Below are 14,784 nucleotides of genomic sequence, written 5' to 3'. Positions count from 1 at the left end.
ATTGTTGATACGTCACATAGCTAAGAGTCGAATTAAGTGTTTTTACTCCCTACTCCCTATGGATTCAACCCCTCTCACCCGGGATTATTACTTCGACAAGCCCGTGCACTTGTAGGATATAAGCAAGGGGAACTTGTCAAGTTTTTGGCGCCGTTGCCGGTGAGTTAGGCATTTAGAGATACTTTGCACTTTGTTTTCTTAGCTATTTCACTACACATTCTATTTCATATCTTCTTATTCTATCATCATTCTATTTCACTACACATACTTTGCACTTTACTTTCTTAGCTCCATGTTATGACCCGAGGGAATCCATCAAATATTGATTGAAGGAGACCCTGAGCTTGAACATACACTTCGAATGAAAGGGAAAGAACCTGTACAAGAACAGCCTAATCCAGCTGATTTTGAAGTATAAGGATCTGACAACATGGCATAACAAAATGAGCAACAACGAACACTATCCGATAATGGCAGACCTTCCGTGTTGGGGACACAATCGAGTATTGTGCGTCCCCCAATTACAGCTCAGAATTTTGAGCTAAAGCCGGCATTCATCCATATGCTGCAGTAGTCTGCACAATTCAACGGTTTGGCCGATGAGGATCCAAACAGTCACATAGAGAGCTTCCTCGAAGTGTGTGACATGCTGAAGATAAATGGTATGACAGATGATGCCATCAAGTTAAGAGCCTTCCCATTTTCCTTAAAGGGGAAAGTGAAGCAGTGGCTACACTCATTACCTAGAGCATCAATCACTACATGGGAGGAGATGGTAGAAGCTTTTCTAGCCCGTTATTTCCCTCCCGGAAAATCAGCAATGCTTAGGAATGAGATCTCATCCTTTATGTAGTTGGAATTGGAGTCTCTATTTGAGACATGGGAATGGTTCAAGGAACTCTTGCGCAAGTGTCCGCAACACGGATTCCCGGAGTGGATGATTGTTCAAATCTTCTACAATGGTTTGAACCCGAGTACAAGGCAACTCTTGGATATGGCGGCAGGAGGTACCTTAGGTAGCAAAACCCCTGACGAGGCTCGTCAATTGATTGAGGAAATGGGGTTAAATAGCTACCAGTAGAATGCTAGGGAAAAAGAAAAATGGCCGGTCTCCATGAAATTGATCGCGGTAACTTCATTGGCGGCCCAAGTGGAGAGTTTGAGTAAGAAGCTAGATCTTATAGCGTCGAATAGAGTCGTGACCTTGACCAATTGCACGGTTGTGGTGGAGGACATGCTCCCTCCGATTGCCCAATCGTCATTGGTGATGTTTCTTCAGTTGAGAATGTTGACTTTGTAGGTAATGGAATGAGACCCCAAGGGAATCCATACATCAACACCTACAATTCATGATGGAAGAATCATCCCAACTTTTCATGGAGTAATCAAGGACTTGAGAAGACCATGGGGCCATCGGGGTTCGAACAATAATAACAAGCCCCTCAAGTGGAAAACAGAATTTCAGGTTTGGAAACCCAAATGACGGATTTGGAGAAGCACTTGGCTAGATTTGTTCAATCGGCAAATACAAGGCTTGAATCAGTCAAGGCTACACTTCGCAATCACACCGCCTCCTTGCACAATCTTGAAAATCATGTGGGGCAAATTTCAAAGTCTCTCTCCGAAAGGCCACATGATAGTTTACCAAGTAACACAGAAACCAACCCGATAGAACATGTGAAGGTGATCGCTTTCAGAAGCGGTCGTGAGGTTGAAGGGAGGCTTCCGAGTGAGAAGCCGAAAGAACACGCACCCGAGGTTGTAGAGGTTGAGAAGGGAGCAAATAAAGACAAAGAGGTGGCACCCCCACCTTTCAAGCCAAGAATCCCTTATCCCTCTAGATTGAAGAATGACCAAGGGGATGAGCAGTATAAGAAGTTCCTGAGTTTGTTCAAGCAACTCCACATCAACATTCCTTTTATTGAGGCTTTAGCTCAAATGCCTAAGTATGCGAAGTTCCTGAAAGACCTATTGACCACCAAGAGGAAATTGGAGGAAAGTGCTTCAGTGGTGCTTGATGCTTCATGCTTGGTGGTGTTGCAAAAGAACATGCCGAACAAGAAGAAGGACCCGGGAAGCTTCATTATTCCATGTAACATCGGCAACTTAGGTGAGAAAATGGCATTGGCGAATTCAGGGGCAAGTATCAACGTCATGCCATATACTTTCTTCCAAAAGCTAGGCTTGGGTGAGCCTAGGCCTACTCAGATGACTTTACAATTGGCGGACCGAACGGTACGACATCCGAGAGGCATCATGGAAGACGTGCTTGTCAAGGTGGACAAGTACATTTTTCCGATTGACTTTGTAGTGCTAGATGTCGATGAGGATGTGGATGTACCCTTGATACTTGGGAGATCGTTCTTGCGGACTTCCAAAGCAGTGATTGACATGGACGGCGGAGAGCTTACATTGAGAGTCGGAGACGATAATCTCACTTACCACCTTGCTGAAGCCATGCGGCATTCTCTCAATTTTGATGACACTTTGTATTTTCTAGACACTACTGATGAGATTGTTGATGAATATATACAGGAAATGTTCAACCCGGATCCGTATGAAGGTTTGTTCGACCAAGAGGAGAGCAATGAAGAAGTAATAATGCTTGGTTCGAATGGAGAGGAAACATCTACCCCGGGGATCTTGAAGAATGTGCTCCGGAAAATGAAGAGGGCTAGGAGACGCCACCAAAAATGCCCCAAGACTATTGGAGACGTACATGAGCCAAGGAAGTTGGACAAACAATTGCTAGGTGGTCCGAAGCCCGATACTACACCCTCTACCCTCAAGAGACTTTGCTCATCATGCTTTCAAGTTATGGGTAAGAGGGCAACCTTCATTCATGAACCCCCGTGAGGTAAGAAAGATACGTCAAGCTTAGTGACGTTAAACAAGCGCTTCTTGGGAGGCAACCCAAGTGTTTACTGTTTTCGTACCTTATAGTTTAGTTTGTTTGTATGAATAAATTGTTAAGTGTTGGTGTTGAAATTTTTGAGTGCTTGTGCTGCGTTTTTATGTGGGTTTTTAAAAGAATTCATTGTGTGTTTTGTTGCGAATTGGCGAAATTTCGTCATTTAAGTTCTATTTTGTTTTTTTTCTGGTAAATTTTGCATAATAGGGCAGGCTCTGAGTGTGCAAACATGTTCAGAATATTTCTGCAGAACCTGCAGGTTTTTCTAAGTCATCCAGAGAAACCACACGGGCGTGGGGAATTTCCGCACGCCCATGGATGTGTACTGTGAACTCATCCAGAGAGGGCACAGGGGCATGCGGCTGCCCTTGTGGATGACCATGTGATTGACGCACGCCCGTGGGTAATTTCTGCACGGGCGTGTGCCTTCCTGCAGAGTTTGGCAGATTTTCCCGAGAACACATAGGGGCGTGGACTCGACCTTGTGGGTGACCTTGTGAACCCCACACGGGCGTGGGTAATTTCTGCACGCTCGTGCGAAACTCTGTAGGTTGCTCCCTCCATCACGAGAAAATACAAGGGCGTGTGGCTGCCCCTGTGAGTTGGGCATGTGAATGTCCACGCCCGTGGGGAAATTCCCCTGCAGGCGTGCGTAATCTGATATTTTTTTCTCAGTTGTCCAGGGAAGCCACAAGGGGGTGCATCTACCCCTGTGGGTCGGACACACGGGCGTGGGTAATTTCCGTACGCCCGTGTGAGAGCAGTCAGAGTCAAAGGAGCGATTTCCCGAGAAAGCACAGGGACGTGTGTACGCCCTTTTGGCGCTCTCAAAGTGAGACGCACGGGCGTGGGTAATTTCCACTGCCCTGTGGGGATACATGCAAATTCAAGAGACGCGATTTTCTCCTTAAAAACCTGGTGATCCGTCTCACTTTTTATCTCCAGTCACAGGAAAATGGTTCCCGTTCATCTTTCCGACCCTTCATCGCTGTTCGGAGGAATTTTCTTCGCAAATCTTACCGAATTTCAGAAGTTTTCATATTCATTTCTTTGGTAACCTTTTTATCCTCTTTTCTTCTTCGCCATTTATGGTTTTTCACGGATTGAACACTTTTAAATGCGAATTTTCATGTATGATGGATGTATAGTAAGCATTCAGAAGTGGTTTTCAATTGAATTGTTAAGATTTGTTGTGCACCCGTGCGGGAGTTTCACGCTCTGCAGAGCCACACGGGCGTGGGTAATTTCCACAGGCCTGTGTTGAAATCTGCTGTATATTGCTTCTGAGATTTTTGACTATTTTTGTCTTTTGCACTCTAGCGATGGCACCTCGAGCGAAGAAGAACAAAGTTAAGCGCCTCAGACTTACTTCACCCGAGCCGATACATATGGAATTCTCGAACCCCGAGCATCAGGCTCGCTTCGAGAGACTTTCAGCACTCGGGTTTGGTTAGACTTGCTTTGCGGATGTACAAGTGCTTCAACATATTCAGCAAGGTGATGAGGTAATTAATGAGATTTATGAGATGCTGGCAGTGGGAAGCTGGAGAAGGCTGCTGACAATTAGTGAACCAGCTTACCGCACACTTACGCTAGAGGTTTTAGCGTCCTTTGAGTTTCGATTGCTACATGGGAGAGTTGACACTACAGAGGCGATACAGTTTCGGGCATTTGGACATACATTCTCCATGGGCATCACTGAGTTTTCGATTAGGACAGGCCTGTACGATGTTGCTTATACAGGTACCATAGAGTATGGCCAACTACCAGTAGATTTTCCAGTGTCAGTCACTCCATATCATGCATACAGGATTTTGTGTGGCCGTGGGAAGTACGAACCGGGATTATTGAAGGCTTCAAGTTTATCCCGGTTTAGTTATAGATACGTACACACAGTCATCAGCAGGTCCGTGACAGGTCGAGCAGATAACACAGCCTCTTTGACCCGGGCTGGATCGCTTTTCTTATACTCCATGGCTCACAATGTACCACTTCACTTAGGGTGCATTCTAGCAGATGTTTTGCAGTACTAGGGTAGTTCGACGAGAGTGGGTTTCGACGACGCTCTTATATCACCAGACTCATTCTAGGAATGGGGTTGGGCGACGCTCTACGTGGTGCTAAGAGGACAGTTGTGCCCACCGCTCTTACGTTCGATACAATCAGGATGATGGGGTTGGTACGGAGGTTTGGGCCATGGGTTTATATTCTCACTACAGCTACCACTGAGACCACCAGAAGCGAAGGAGATACTACGGGGGGTGTCCAACAGACTCCTACATCTTCGGTATCACCGGGTATTCGAGCCTATGATCGTATCGAGAGGCTGGAGACCGATGTTAGAGAGATTCAGACTGAGATAGAGGAGCTCCGGGCTTTGCAGTCGGCTCAGTACACACATCTTATGGCCCGATTCGATTTCCTTCGAGATCTCCTGGGACCCGGATCATCAGTGCCTCCAGCGCCTCCATCCTTGACCACAGCACCGGAGGATCCACTATTTGCTTCCACTTCATCAGCAGCAGCAGCGGAGCCCGAGAGCGACTCCGACACTTGAACTTTCTTTTACTTTCATGCATTTTACTTTATCTTATTTTCTTGTTTTTAGACTTGTTCACTTAGAAAGGATTTTCCTTCTGATTTTATGTTATTTTGCATTATCGAGTTGTATTCATTGCTTCATCTTTTATAAACTCAAGTTATTTTTGTTTTTCTTGAGCTTCACTGAACCCCCTCGTGTATGCGTGCACTAGGAGTCAGGGGAGTATTGTTTTGATTGCTTCTCCCACATCTATTTTTGAATGATATATTTTGAGTGAGCTTTCATGTGTACATTGAGGACAATGTACAACTTAAGTGTGGGGCAGAGTTTCATAATGCGCACATCTTTTCTATTGTTCTTGATTGATATATGCTCACATAGCCAATGGCGGTTCACCTTAGTTGTAATGTTTGTATTCTTAAGTCTAGGAGAATTGTTAACATTGAATGTTTTCATGCTCTAGTTCTTGCTTAAATTTTTAGGAATTTTTGCCTGATTTACACTTAGTGCACTACTCACTCTTTGAACTCTATTGGAAACTCATGTTTGATGTTAAAGGGACTAGTTAGGTTTCCTTCTTTTACTAAATTGAAAAAAAAAATGGAAAAATGAAAAGAAGGAACAAAATAGTTTTATTGTTTATTTGTATTTGTTGGGTGGAAAGAGCTACCACCTATGAAGTATGAAGCTACTCTCACAAGTCGGATACTAGTTATGCCCTAATGAGAGAATGAGCTATCTCGTAGGATGAGTGAAAGCTACCACCCGGGTAGAAAGAGCTACCACCTCAAAAGTGTGAAAGCCACCTTAGCGGCCGCTTTGGAAAGGGCTACCTTAGAGGATATGTGAAGCTACTACCATCTTTTAAAATTTTTATCACTTGTGTAGATAAATAAGTCCCTTGCACTTAGAACTTTGAGGAGTATAACTTGGGGTGTTTTGAGTGAGTTCACACACTTACATGAAATTCGGGTTTGTTATCCTTTTTTATTCAAGTTTTTAGGTAGAGCATTTATTTTTCGTATTTAGTGTTGAAATTTTCCTTACTTGTAGAATGATATCTTTGTATACTTTGGTGAACCTAAGGCCAAGCACTTTCAATATTTTCGTCATTGATGCACAAAATGTTTTAATGTTTGCTTGAGGACAAGCAAAAGCTTAAGTGTGGGGGAGTTTGATAAGTGCTTGTGCGATATGAATGCGAAGCATTCATTCCTTATATTGAGCATTACCTTTCTCAGTTTTTACATTAATAAGTGTGTTTTTATGTTACTTTTATCCAGGTAGGGTTGTGAGGCCGAGTATGAAGGAAATGGGCCAATGTGGATCATAATTCACCTATTTTGGAGGAGATCTTGATAAGGTTCAAACGCGAAGACATAGGACAGGTGTGAGATGCTAGAGTGTGTGCCAACCTCCTCGCATTCGAGTGAGTACATCCATTTGGAGGGGCACAAAGGCAGGCACACTCGAGCATTCCGTCTTATGCATACAAGAACAAGAACCACACCAACATATATATCATTGAAGAAGCAAGTGATTCACGATGTGAACTTGTGCCCGTTTGCGTTACCCCGATGAAAGTATGAAATTGGGAAGTTATTCAGGTCGAAGAATGTAGCAGAGCACTGCAGCAACTACTGTAGCAGCAATGTCCACAGTGCCGTAGAAACCCGGAGAAGCAGAGAATCCATCAGCGGGCGTGGAAATTATCCACTCCGTGTGGAAATTCCGCGACGGGCGTTCTGATCCACGCCCGTGGAGTTGCCCGATTCAGCCCTATTTAAAGCCGATTCAACCCCGATTTTGGTATTCTTTTCTCCATATTTTCCCCAACTTGGGAGAGGGCTTCAGCTAGGGTTTTGAGGGATATTGGCCAAGGTTTTGGAAAGGTTCTACGGCTCTGACATCGTGATTCCATTTGGAAGAAGGTTGGTAAGGGAGCTTCGATCGAGGCGTATCCTATACCGGACGAAGGAATCCTTGGACGACGAGTAGAGGACTTTCCACAAGACCATCGACACGACCATCGAGGGGATTTCTTTATGGATTCATTGCTTTTACCTTCAATTTCTTTGATTGTACTTAGCTCCATGGAGAGCTAAACCCCTAGTGGGTACTTGGGTGATTGTGAACCCTAGGATGTATTCGTTTCATTGAACTTCTTTATTATGCTTTCAATAAATTGATGCTTATTGTGAGTTCCAACCTTGAATGCTTGATTGTATGAACATTTCCCCTAGAGTAACACTAGGGTTGAGAGTTCTTGTTGGTAACCTTGTGAGTAAGTGACAAACCATGAGCGTTAGACAAAGCTAGGTTGGAGAGGGTTGAGAGGGTGAGTCGAGAGGTACAGGAGCGTCCCCTTTCCCCTCCGACGTGATAGATTCTACCTCCGTTCCTCGAGTTCTTTGCGGTCATAATAGAGTGAATGGTCTAAGGGATGAACCTCCGCTGGGGCCTAGTTGCGCGTGTAATGGAGTGAAGCGTTGCGGTGATCTTAGTATCTAGGGCTTAATTGTGGCAAGGGACCTTCAGCCTGGACCAAAGGGTTAGGTCTAAATCTAGGAAGAGATTTATCACTTGGAATCCTTAGAGCTCATTGCAACTCTATGCGAGTGTGAGGTGTTGAGATTGTTTGATTTCTCCTCCGGGACATGTATAGAGTTAGGCATAGTTGACCTTAGATTTGGGACTATGTATGTAAGGATTTCCACGACTCACCATTGCATTGATTAGGAAGCATAATATAGAGTTCATGCAATTGAAGCGATTATCCTAGGTGAAGCATCATCCGAGTACCCCATCTTTATCGATTGCCTTGCCTCCTCCTTACTTTTGCTCTCTTACTTGTTGCTTTTAATTTCTGAGAATTGAATCATTACCACACTTATCATTGTTGATATGTCACATAGCTAAGGATCGAATTAAGTGTCTTTACTCCCTACTCCCTGTGGATTCGACCCCGCTCACCCGGGATTATTACTTCGACAATACCACAAAATTCCACACGGGCTTGTGGAAATTACCCACGCCCGTGTGGATTTGCAGGGCATGAAAAACCCGCACGGGTGCACAACAATTCTCACGAATTCAACTTAAAACTGCGTCTAGACGCTTTCTAAACATACACCAGGCATTGTAAAAATGAAACTTTGCAATTAAAGACATTTAATCTGTGAAAAAAAACAAGAGTTGGCGAAGGAAAGAGGCTAAAAAGGTTACCGAAGAAATAAATGTGAAAACTTTGAAAATAGGAATGATATGTGAAGCAAAATCTTCCAAAACGACGATGAGCGGTTGAGAAGATGATCAGAAGTAGTTTTCAATCGACTGGAGATGAAGAACGAGACAGATCACAAGGTTTTTAAGGAAAAAATCATGTCACATGGAATTCTGTGCATCCACACGGGCGTGCGGAAAATACCCACGCCCGTGTGCCTCATTACAAGAGAGCCACAGGGGCGCACGCACGCCGCTGTGCGCTCTCGGGAAAACACTTCTTTAACTCTGACTGCTCTCGCACGGGTGTGTGGAAAATACCCACGCCCTTGCGTCCGACCCACAGGGGCAGCCGCACGTCCCTGTGGCTTCTCTGGACATCTGAGAAAAATACCAAGTGTTATACATGCCCATGCGGAAATTCCGCACGGGCGTGGACATTCACATGCCCAACTCACTGGGGCAGCCACACGCTCCTCTGTTTTCTCAGGATGGAGAGAACTCCTCTGCAGAGTTTTGCACGGGCGTGTGGAAATTACCCACACCTGTGTGTGGTTCACAAGGTTGCCCACAGGGGCGAGTCCATGCCCCTGTGTGCTCTAGGGATAATCTGCCCAACTCTCCAGGAATTCACATGCCCGTGCGGAAATTACCCACGGGCGTGTGACAGTAACATGGTCGTTCACAGGGGCCGCCGCACGCCCCTGTGCCTTCTCTAGATGAGCTCGCAATACATATACACGGGCGTGTGGAAATTCCACACACCCATGCGTTTTCACTGGATTTCTTAGAAAAACCTGCAGGCTCTGCATAAAATCTCTGAACATGTTTACACACTCAGAGCCTACCCTATTATGCAAATTTTACCAGTGAAAAACATGAAACAGAGCTCAAACGACATAACTTCGCCAATTCCAGATGAAAACACACGATTAATATTCAAAGTTCACAAGGAAATCTCAGCACAAGCATAAAAAAAACAGTAACCACTTGGGTTGCCTCCCAAGAAGCACTTGTTTAATGTCACTAAGCTTAGCGTACCTTGTCTTACCTTACGGGGTTTCATGAATGAAAGTTGCCCTCTTACCCATGGCTTGAAAGCATGATGTGCAAAGTCTCTTGAGGGTAGAAGGTGAATTATCGAGCTTCGGACTAACTACCAATGATTCATCCAATTTCTTCGGTTCACGTACATCTCCAACAGCCTTGGAGTGTTTCCGGTGGCGTCTCCTAGCCCTCTTCACTTTTCGGAGCACTTTCTTCAAGATCCCCGGGGTAGATGGTACTTCTTCTGTCGAACCAAGCATCATTACTTCTTCATAATCCTCCTCTTCGTCGAACAAACCTTCATACGGATCCTGATTGAACATCTCCTACATGTATTCATCAACAATCTCATCAGTAGTGTCTAGAAAATATAAAGTATCATCAAAATCAAGAGAATGCTGCATGGCTTCAGCAAGGCGGTATGTGAGCTTGTCATCTCCAACTCTCAATGTATGCTCTCCGCCGTCCATGTCAATCAATGCTTTGGAAGTCCGCAAGAGAGGCCTCTCAAGTATCAAGGGTACATCCGCATCCTCATCGACATCTAGCACTACAAAGTCAACCGGAAAAATGTACTTGTCCACCTTGACAAGCACGTCTTCAATGATGCCTCTCGGATGTCACACTGTTCGGTCCGCTAGTTGCAAAGTCATCCGAGTAGGGCTAGGCTCACCCAAGCCTAGCTTTTGAAAGAAAGTGCATGGCATGACATTGATACTACGTCCTGAGTCCGCCAATGCCATTTCCTTACCAAGATTGCCAATATTACACGGAATAATGAAGCTTCCTGGGTCTTTCTTCTTGTTCGGCATGTTCTTTTGCAACACTGCCGAGCATGAAGCATCTAAAATCACTGAAGCACTTTACTCCAACTTCCTCTTGTTAGTCAACAAGTCTTTCAAGAACTTCGCATACTTAGGTATTTGGGCCAATGCCTCAACGAAAGGAATATTGATGTGGAGTTGCTTGAACAAACTCAGGAACTTCTTGTAATGTTCATCCCCTTGGTCATTTTTCAATCTAGAGGGATAAGGGATTCTTGGTTTGAAAGATGGGGCTTGAAAGGTGGGGGTGCCACTTCTTTCTCTTTGCTTGTCCACTCTTCTACCTCTATAACCTCCGGTGCGTGTTCTTTTGGCTTCTCACTCAGTGGCCTACCTTCAACCTCACGACCACTTCTCAAAGTGATCGCCTTCACGTGCTCTCTAGGATTGATCTCTGTATTGCTCGGCAAGCTTCCATGTCGCCTTTCAGAGAGAGACTTCGCAATTTGCCCCACCTGATTTTCAAGGTTATGCAAAGAGACGGTGTGGTTGCGAAGTGTAGACTCGACTGATTCAAACCTTGTATTTGCTGATTGTATAAATTTAGTCAAGTGCTTCTCTAGGTCACTCATTCGGGTTTCCAAACCTGAGACTCTGTTTTCCACCTGAGGGGCTTGTTGTTGTTGGAAACCCGGTGGCCCCATGTCCTTTTGTGGACCTTGATTACTCCATGAGAAATTGGAATGATTCTTCTAACCCGGATTGTAGGTATTTCTATATGGGTTTCCTTGAGGCCTCATGCCATTACCTACAAAATAAACATTCTCCACCGAAGAACCATCACCAATAGAGATCCGGCAATCAGAGGAAGCATGTCCTCCACCACACCAGTTGCAATTAGTCACGGCCACCACTCTATTTGAAGTTAGAAGATCTAACTTCTTACTCAAACTCTCCACTTGAGCTGCCAATGAAGTTACCGCATCTATCTCATGGAGAGCGGCCACTTTCTTCTTTTCCCTAGCATTCCATTGGTAGCTGTTTAACCCCATCTCTTGCTACAAAAGGCACCTCCTGCTGCCGCATCCAAGAGTTACCTTGTACTCGGGTTCAAACAATTGTAAAAGGTTTGAACAATCATCCACTCGGGGAATCCGTGTTGCGGGCACTTCCTCAGGAGCTCCTTGAACCTTTCCCATGTCTCGAATAGAGACTCCAATTCCAACTGAACAAAGGATGAGATCTCGTTCCTAAGCTTTACTGATTTTCCGGGAGGAAAATAACGGGCTTGAAAAGCTTCTACCATCTCCTCCCACGTGGTAATTAACGCTCTAGGTAACGAGTGTAGCCACTGCTTTGCTCTTCCCTTAGGGAAAATGGGAATGCTCTCAACTTGATGGCATCATCCGTCACTCCGTTTATCTTCAGCATATCACTCACCTCAAGAAAACTCTCTATAAGACTGTTTGGATTCTCATCGGCCAAACCGTTAAAAGCGTATGGATTCTTTGCAACATGTGGATGAATGTCGGCTTCAACTCAAAGTTCTGAGCTGTAATCAGGGGACGCACAATACTCGATTGTGTGCCCAACACTGAAGGTCTGGCATAATCGGATAATGTTCGCTGTTGCTTATTCTGTTCTGCCATGTTTTCAGATTCCTCCGTTTCCAAATCAGGTAGATTAGACTGTTCTTGCACAGGCTCTTTCCCTTTTCTTCTAAGTGTACATTCAAACTCGGGATCCCCTTCAATCAATATTGAGGGATTCCCTCGGGTCATAACTTGAAGCTGCACCCAAAAAGAAAGAAAAAAAAATCATAACGATGATAGAATAAGAAGATATGAAATAGAATGTATGGTGAAATAGCTAAGAAAACAAAGTACAAAGTATCTCTAAACGCCTACTCCCCGGCAACGGCGCTAAAAACTTGACAACATCCCCTTGCGTATATCCCACAAGTGCATGGGTTTATCGAAGTAATAATCTCGGGTGAGCGAGTATCGAATCCACAGGGAGTAGGGAATAAAAACACTTAATTCGCTTCTTCGATATGTGAAAGATCAATAGTGATAATTGTGATAATGATTCAATTCTCAAAAGTAAAAGCAACAAGTAAGAAAGCACGAGTAAAGGAGGAGGTAAGGCAATCGATAAAGATGGGGTACTCGGATAATGCTCCACCCTAGGATGTATTTGTTTCATTGAGTCTCTTTATTATACTTTCAATTAATTGATGTTTATTGTGAGTTCCAACATTGAATGCTTGATTGTATGAACATTTCCCCTAGAGTGACACTAGGGTTGAGAGTTCTCGTTGGTAACCTTGTGAGTGAGTGACACACCACGAGCGCTAGACAAAGCTAGGTTGGAGAGGGTTGAGAGGGTGAGTCGAGAGGTACAGGAGCGTCCCCTTTCCCCTCCAACGTGATAGATTCTACCTCCATTCCTCGAGTTCTTTGCGGCCATAATAGAGTGAATGGTCTAAGGGATGAACTTCCGCTGGGGCTTAGTTGCACGTGCAACGGAGTGAAGCATTGAGATGATCTTAGTATCTAGGGCTTAATTGTGGTTAGGGACCTTCCACCTGGACCGAAGGGTTAGGTCTATAATTAGGAAGAGATTTATGACTTGGAATCCCTAGAGCTCATTGCAACTCTATGCGAGTGCGAGGTGTTGAGATTGTTCGATTTCTCCTCCGGGACATGTATGGAGTTAGGCATAGTTGACCTTAGTTTTGGGAATATGTAATGAAGGACTTCCATGACTCACCATTGCATTGATTAGGAAGCATAATAGAGGGTTCTTGCACTTAAAACAATTATCCTAGGTGGAGCATTATCCGAGTACCCTATCTTTATCGATTGCCTTACCTCCTCCTTTACTTGTGCTCTCTTACTTGTTGCTTTTACTTTTGAGAATTGAATCATTGCCACAATTATCACTATTGATCTTTCACATAGCTAAGAAGCGAATTAAGTGTTTTTATTCCCTACTCCCTGTGGATTCGATACCCGCTCACCGGGGATTATTACTTTGATAAACCCGTGCACTTGCGGGATATACGCAAGGGGATCTCGTCAAACACGCAAGGGTGTGTCAAGTTTTTGGTGATGTTGCCGGGGAATAGGCATTTTAGAAACATTTATATCTTGCTAGTTTACCTATTCATCACTTAGTCTATTTCAAACTTTCTTATTCTTAAATCATTTTGGTTTGTTCTTCTTTTCTTGATTTCAGCTCCAGGTTATGACATGAGGAAACCCTTCAACATTAGTTGAATGTGATCCAGAGATTGAGCAAAGACTTCATAGATGGAGAAAAGAACATATGCAAGAATAGAACTATCAAGCTGAGATAGAAATGGAAGGGTCTGATAATTTGGCTGAGCTGAATAAGCAACAGAAGATACTCTCTGATTATGCAAAACCCACAGTTTATGGCACGCATTCCAGTATTGTTAGGCCACCAATTATGGCTCAAAACTTTGAGCTTAAACCAAGCTTCATTCAAATGGTACAACAGTCAGTATAGTTTAATGGTTTGGCCGACGAGGATCTAGATAATCACATCAAGAATTTCTTAGAAGTGTGCGACATGCTCAAGATCAATGGGATTACAGATGATGCCATACAGTTGAGGGCCTTCCCATTTCCCTTGAAGGAAAGACCAAAACAATGGTAGTACTCATTACCTCAAACATTAATCACTACATGGGAAGAGAAGGTGGAAGCTTTCCTTGCTAGGTATTTCCTTCCTAGAAAGTCTATGAAGCTTAGGAATGAGATATCTTCCTTTGTGCAAATGAAATTGGAGTCTCTCTTTGAGACATGGGAAATGTTCAAGGATTTCTTATGAAAATGTCATCAATATTAGTTCCCTGAGTGGATGATTTTCCAAAATTTCTACAATGGGTTAAATCCAAGCACAAAATAGTAATTAGATGCTACAGGAGGGGGTACCTTAGAAGTAAAGCCCCAGAAGTCGCCCGACAACTCATAGAAGAAATGGCTTTAAACAGACACCAATGGAGTGTTAATGACATGAAGAAGGTATCCAGTCTTCATGAGATTGATGCAATCACATCCTTAGCAACTCAAGAGGAAGTATTGAGCAAGAAGTTAGACACTCTAACCTCTCCAAGAATTGCAGTGGTAATGAATTATGATGGGTGTGGAGGTGGACATACCTTATCTGATTATCCCATTTCCATTAGTAGTGCAGCACCTGTTGAGCAGGTGGGTTTTATAGGAAATGCATTGAGAGGACAAGGCAACCCCCATAGCAACACATTTAAT

General features: G+C 44.1%; 3 non-coding genes across 3 annotated transcripts; 1 reads left to right on the top strand and 2 right to left on the bottom strand.

Moving 5' to 3' along the window:
• Positions 1-820: 820 nt before the first annotated feature.
• LOC120262534 lies at positions 821-927 on the bottom strand. Its single transcript, XR_005536803.1, has one exon. It is a non-coding gene; the product is annotated as a small nucleolar RNA R71 (small nucleolar RNA).
• A 10,710-nt stretch (positions 928-11,637) lies between these two features.
• LOC120262558 lies at positions 11,638-11,744 on the top strand. The gene has a single exon (XR_005536825.1). It is a non-coding gene; the product is annotated as a small nucleolar RNA R71 (small nucleolar RNA).
• Positions 11,745-14,258: 2,514 nt separating this feature from the next.
• LOC120262533 lies at positions 14,259-14,364 on the bottom strand. The gene has a single exon (XR_005536802.1). It is a non-coding gene; the product is annotated as a small nucleolar RNA R71 (small nucleolar RNA).
• Between the last annotated feature and the right edge of the window lie 420 nt (positions 14,365-14,784).

Source organism: Dioscorea cayenensis, chromosome 5 (genome assembly GCF_009730915.1).
Source record: "Dioscorea cayenensis subsp. rotundata cultivar TDr96_F1 chromosome 5, TDr96_F1_v2_PseudoChromosome.rev07_lg8_w22 25.fasta, whole genome shotgun sequence".
Taxonomy (NCBI): Eukaryota; Viridiplantae; Streptophyta; class Magnoliopsida; order Dioscoreales; family Dioscoreaceae; genus Dioscorea; species Dioscorea cayenensis.
The sequence above is the reverse complement of the archived record's forward strand: the minus strand, read 5'-3'. Positions and strand labels throughout refer to the sequence as shown.